Below are 6,441 nucleotides of genomic sequence, written 5' to 3'. Positions count from 1 at the left end.
GAAATTAAAGCAATAATAATATGAAATAGGAGAATAAAGAGGAGTAGGAGGAGAAGAAGAAGAAATCAAGAAGAAGGAGGAGAAGGAGGAGAAGGAGGAGGAGGAGATGGACTAGAAGGTCCTTGGCCTTCTCCTCCTCCTCCTCCTCCTCCTTCTCCTTCTTCTCTTGTTCTTCTTATTCTTTCTTTTCATTTTTCCTATTTATTATCCTCTTCTTGTAGCTAAATTAGCTAACTATGTCTTTTTGGAGTTAAATGGGCTAATTATCTCATTTTAGAGGAAAACAAGCTAAGTATATAATATTCATGAGCTAACCAAGGTTCTTATGCCATTTTGAGGTTATGATGGCATTTTGGAGCTAAATGGGCTAATTATGTCATTGTTGGGGAAATTAAAGCAAGGATAATATGAAAGAGGAGAAGAAAGAGGAGGAGTAGGAGAAGAAGAAGAAATCAAGAAGGAGGAGAAGGAGGAGGAGGAGGAGGAGGAGAAGGACTAGAAGATCCTTGGCCTTCTCCTCCTTCTCCTCCTCCTCCTCCTCCTTCTCTTTCTTCTCTTCTTCTTCTTCTTCTTTCTTTTCATTTTTCCTATTTCTTATCCTTTTGTTGGAGCTAAATTACCTAATTATGTCTTTTTGGAGCTAAATGGGCGAATGATCCCATTTTAGAGGAAAACAAGCTAAGTATATAATATTCATGAGCTAACCAAGGTTCTTATGCCATTTTGAGGTTATTATGGCATTTTGGAGCTGAATGGGCTAATTATGTCATTGTTGGGGAAATTAAAGCAAGGATAATATGAAAGAGGAGAAGAAATACGAGGAGGAGGAGAAGAAGAAGAAATCTAGAAGAAGGAGGAGAAGGAGGAGGAGGAGAAGGACTAGAAGGTCCTTGGCCTTCTCCTCCTTCTCCTCCTCCTCCTCCTTCTCCTTCTTCTCTTCTTCTTCTTCTTCTTGCTTTTCATTTTTCCTATTTCTTCTCCTCTTCTTGGAGCTAAATTAGCTAACTATGTCTTTTTGGAGCTAAATGGGCTAATTATCTCATTTTAGAGGAAAACAAGCTAAGTATATAATATTCATGAGCTAACCAAGGTTCTTATGCCATTTTGAGGTTATTATGGCAGTTTGGAGCTCAATGGGCTAATTATGTCGTTTTGGGGAAATTAAAGCAAGGATAATATGAAAGAGGAGAAGAAAGAGGAGGAGGAGGAGAAGAAGAGGAAATCAAGAAGAAGGAGAAGAAGGAGGAGGAGTAGAAGGACTAGAAGGTCCTTCGCCTTCTCCTCCTTCTCCTCCTCCTTCTCCTTCTTCTCTTCTTCTTCTTCTTCTTTATTTTGATTTTTCCTATTTCTTCTCCTCTTCTCCTCTTCTTGGAGCTAAATTAGCTAACTATGTCTTTTTGGAGCTAAATGGGCTAATTATCTCATTTTAGAGGAAAACAAGCTAAGTATATAATATTAATGAGCTAACCAAGGTTCTTATGCCATTTTGAGGTTATTATGGCATTTTGGAGCTAAATGGGCTAATTATGTCTTTTTGGAGCTAAATGGGGCTAACTATGTCATTGTTGGGGAAAATAAGGCAAGGAGAATATGAAAGAGGAGAAGAGAAACTTACCGGAGTGGTCATCAAGGAGGAGAAACACCTGGAGAAGGGTCGTGCGATGCCGCTCGGGAGTTATTCTGCAGAATAGATATTTTGCAATGTCTCAGTTAGCATGATGACACTCAATTATTAATACTAGTTTATAATGAAACTCACCGTGCCAATCGAAGAGAAGACGGGTATCGGCGGAGGGACTAGACCGCTCTTCTCGCACAGACCCTGAAGAGTGGGTCGTATTAGTTAGTAATGAAACAAACATTACACACATGATTTGGCTAATGTGAAAAAAAACTTACCACAAAAAGCTCATACAGGGCCCGTTGACCCGCCTCATTCCGGGACCTCTCCTCCTCAATCAATCGTGTTGTGGTCTGGTCCCTATCATCAAGAGCAGCCTGACTTGCCAATCTCTCTTTCTCAAGAGCAGCCTGGTTTGCCAATCTCTCTTTCTGAAGAGCAGCCTGAAACACCATTCCTCGTTACCACAGTAATGATCTATGGTGACACACATAATGAAATGGATGAAAGTGTTCTTAGTCCGTACAACTAACCTCGATGGCAAGTTCGACTGGCCGCGGACGACGCATTATCTCAGGACAGCTGCTCGACTGGCACGCCTTGATCTCCGGAAGAGTGAGTGGACAACGTATCATCTCATCTCCAATGGCTATCGAGCCATGGGGCCTCCCGCCACGAGATATCATCACCAGCTCTGGATCCAAAGGTTCCTGGCTAGGGTTAAAGTCATCCCCTTTCGTAGCCTTCCCCTCGTCCCTGTATGCCACGAGCTTCTGGTGGGATGATATGTTGGTGAAGTTATTGGGATCATCCAAGTCAGACTCAGAGAATGCTTTCGCCTTCTTGTATGAGGCAGTATGGGCCATGCCATAAAGGTCGTACAAGTGTGGCATCTCCGTCTTATTGTGATGCGCCTAAGAGAGAGGAACAAAATATTAGCATCAAGAATGCATTGCATAAATCATGAAGCAAATCACATACCCAGTTTCGTCCAAACTGAAGTAAGTTGGCGCTTCCTTGATGGTGTGGCACACCAACTATTTGGCTACGCCGATCCTTCGCATTCTCGTGGATGGCTCGCCAGCTGCCTGTGCACCACTCATCAACCAACGCCTCCGAACAATCCATCTTATCCGCACACCATCTCGGGGGCACCTGTAAGTTATTAAAAAGAATTTTCTGTGCTATGCCTATGAATGAAATCAAGAAAACTACGTGGAAGGACTTAAGAATAGGTAATTACCTTCATGTATTGCTCCTTCTTCAGAAACTTTCCGCGGCAATCCTTCTTCTGCTTCTTAATACCACGCGTGGCGTAGTAATCTCGAATAGCATGCGGCCGAGCCTTGTGGCGCAAGTTCTGTAGTAACCGCCTACACTCGGCCTCGAGAACCCTGGCCGCCTCCTCCTCATATCCATCCTCACACCTATAGAAGGTCTGCAATCAAACGTGAAAACACCGATTAGTACAATAATTAGCTATATTGTTAATTTTAGATTCTGTAAAAGGATAATTTACCCAAAAGCTCTTGATCACCATCTCGGCCCTCGTGTGGCACAAGACACCATCTATAATCTCCTCCGGCGGGGCCTGCGTAGCCTGGTAGTGCTCCCAGGAAAATCCTAGTGTAAGAACCTGACCCTCACCAGGCAACGTGACAAACCCCGGGAAATTTGTCCGGCAAAGCACACCAAGGACGGAGTTCGGCCTGCGGACTCCAAGAGGGTGTACCCATCCCCTGCAGTATGATAAGGTCAACGCATTAGATATTTGAACAAACTTGAAGGCAAAAGCTAAAAAAAGAGTAAATGTACTTACCTATCTCCTTCAGGTTTAATCATCGGCCTCTGCTCACAGGTAGCCGGCGCGACCGGGAGACGTGTACTACCACGCTTGTACATGGTGGCCCCGTCCACCTGCACATCGCCCTCACTATCCGTAAGCTCATCCCCGCCATCCCCGCCCCCTGAGCCACCCGGACCCTCGGTCCAATCCGGCAACTCGGTACGATCCGGCCAGGTCTCCCATCCGGGCCTCTCCACGTCGGGTGAAGCCTCCGGAACTGTAGTCTCCTACGGCTGCTCCTGGGTCGAATGCACCTCGACCCGAGGCTGCTCCTCGACCGGAGTCTCGTGGGACGAATGCCCGTCAACAACAGGCTCCTGGAACGGAGTCTCAGTAGCCTCCTCCGCAAACGGGTCGACCATAGTAGTCCTATGCTCGGGTGAATGAGCTGGTGGTGGTGGCGAGGACGGCTCAATAGTCCTCCTAGATCTTCCGCGGCCACCACCCCTCCCTGTACCCTTCCCCTTCTTCCCTACCCGACCAGCACCTCTCCCAGTGGGCAATGCCGCCAACGAAGAAGAACCCACGGGTGGTGTCGACAGACTGTCTGCCAAGGCTCTACTGAGAGATAGGGGTGGAAGGGAAGTACCACCCCTCGTGCGGGGCGCCTAGGAAGAACCCGTCGAGCGATCTGGACCAGCGCCCACCATCTTTCCACACCTGGTGACCTGCCATGATAAAGATTAAAAGAAATTAGTACAACATAAAAAAAATGAATAACTGACATGAATAATAATACGTACATGAATAATAAAGATTAAAATATATATAATTTAAGTTGTGAATCTTACAAACTAATAGTCATCATCAATAAATGCATCACCATTATCACTATCACGCATGTCTTCATGAATGACGTGCTCGTCGGGTTCAATGGCGTGAAGTTGTGAAAGGCCTTCCTTTAATTGTTGAAGCATTGACAGGTCATCCGCATCAGTAACCTCTACGAGTTCCAGGTCTTCTGGTTCCAGCTCAGGGCTGGAGTCGGATTCATTGTCGCTGTCTACTTCCATGTTCTTGGGTGAAGCACGACGGTTCTTGGAAAGACGTGTTTCTTGGAAGAATTCTCCATCATATGTGTCTGGGTTAATGTGAGGTTCATAATCCTGTTCATTTGGGAGAGGTTGTCTGACATGTGGCGGCACTTCATAAACAACATACCAACCTTCCAGATTCTTATCCGTTTGGCATGCCCACGGTAGATAGAAAACTTGGGTCGCCTGTTGAGCCGTAATATAGACATCGGGAACATCTAAATGGGTGTTTGGATTGATTTCGAGTAGTCCTATATGTTCATGAGCCCTTCTAGTCTTTTTCGGCTAGAACCAATAACATTTGAAGACTACGACATTCGGTGGGTTTTCACCATAGAATTGAAGTTCATAAATTGCTTCAACTCTTCCATAATACTCGATAACACCTTCGCTGATAGCAGAGACACCACAATTTGTAGATTTCCGGTCGGGCATAGATAGCTCTTTGCCAAAGGTACAAAACAGATACCCGTTGATGTTGTATTTCTCAAATGAACGGACCTTATAGTCAAAACCATTAGCGACTTGTCTCAATTCGGCGTCCATAGACTCTGAATTAGCCTACAAGTTTAATACGAAACGGTTGTTGCATTAGCCGCAAGTTAGACCAAGAATGAAATGGTCCATTATTGATAATTACCGTTTGTTTGAACCAAGAGATGAAACCGGGACAGCCGCCTCCTGTCTTTGACAGAAGCTCATACTCTTCGATGGAATCATTTTCGATCACCGCTCCATCCGAGAATTTGGCGACGTAACGGCTGTTTGAAATATCCGGGAATAAGAGCAGTTCAAATGAATTAGAAGTTACTGGAAAATGTGCCGAGAACTCACTCGATGTACGGCTGCACTTCTGTTAGGTTGTTGAAGATATACAACGAAATGTTCCGCCATTCTTCGACATCCAACGTTATTGGTTTCGAAGCACCGGCTGGTGCGAGCTTCCCTTTGAATAGGCTGAGGTTGGAGGCACCTTTTTTAGGGTGTGCATCATTGTGCCGAGGCTTCGGATTATGCAAATGATGATTTTTGGCTTCGTAGTGTGCTGTCACAAAGTTTGCCACCTCCTCAGTAATGAATGCCTCAGCCGTCGATGCTTCAATTCTACGCTTATTTTTACATTTAGCTCGAAGGATCTTCTGCATCCTCTCAGTTGCATAGCACCAACGATCTTGCACGGGCCCACCCAATCTTGCCTCGGTCGGTAGATGTAAAATCAAATGCTGCATTGGATTAAAGAAGCCCGATGGAAAGATCTTCTCTAACTTGCACAACAACTCCGGTGCAAACTCCTCCATGTCTTCTACCACGCCAGGCGACAATTCTTTCGCACAAAGAACACGGAAGAAATAGCTCAGCTCCGCCAGTACTAGCCATTCATCCTCAGGAATAAAACCACGTAACATCACCGGCATTACCCGCTCTAGGCATATGTGCCAATCATGACTCTTGAGACCAAAGATTTTTAATTTTTCAAGACTCGCTCCCCTCTTTAGATTCGCTGCATACCCATCGGGGAACATCAAGTGCATTTTGACCCACAAGATAATTTCCCTCATAGCTGGCCTTCCAAGATTAAACCAGGCCTTTGGCTTCGACCACTTCTTCTTTCCTTTGCCTTCTCGCATGTTTTGTAACGGTCTATGACATAGTGTCTCTTGATCGACTCTAGGCTTAATATTATCCTTTGTCTTCCCATCTATGTCGAACAATGTACCAAAAATAGCCTCTCCGATATTCTTTTCAGTGTGCATCATGTCGATATTGTGTGGAAGAAGGAGGTCTTTGAAGTAAGGCAGATCCCAGAAGCATGGCTTGTGAGTCCAGGCGTGTTTTGAATTATACCCCTTAAAATACCCTGGACGCTCTAGATCAGGCTCGAGGGCGTTTAACTGATCCAAGATCTCTTGGCCTGTGAACGCAGGTGGTGCCAAGTTTTT

The sequence above is a fragment of the Hordeum vulgare genome, chromosome 1H (genome assembly GCF_904849725.1).
Source record: "Hordeum vulgare subsp. vulgare chromosome 1H, MorexV3_pseudomolecules_assembly, whole genome shotgun sequence".
In the NCBI taxonomy this organism is placed as follows: Eukaryota; Viridiplantae; Streptophyta; class Magnoliopsida; order Poales; family Poaceae; genus Hordeum; species Hordeum vulgare.
The sequence above is the reverse complement of the archived record's forward strand: the minus strand, read 5'-3'. Positions refer to the sequence as shown.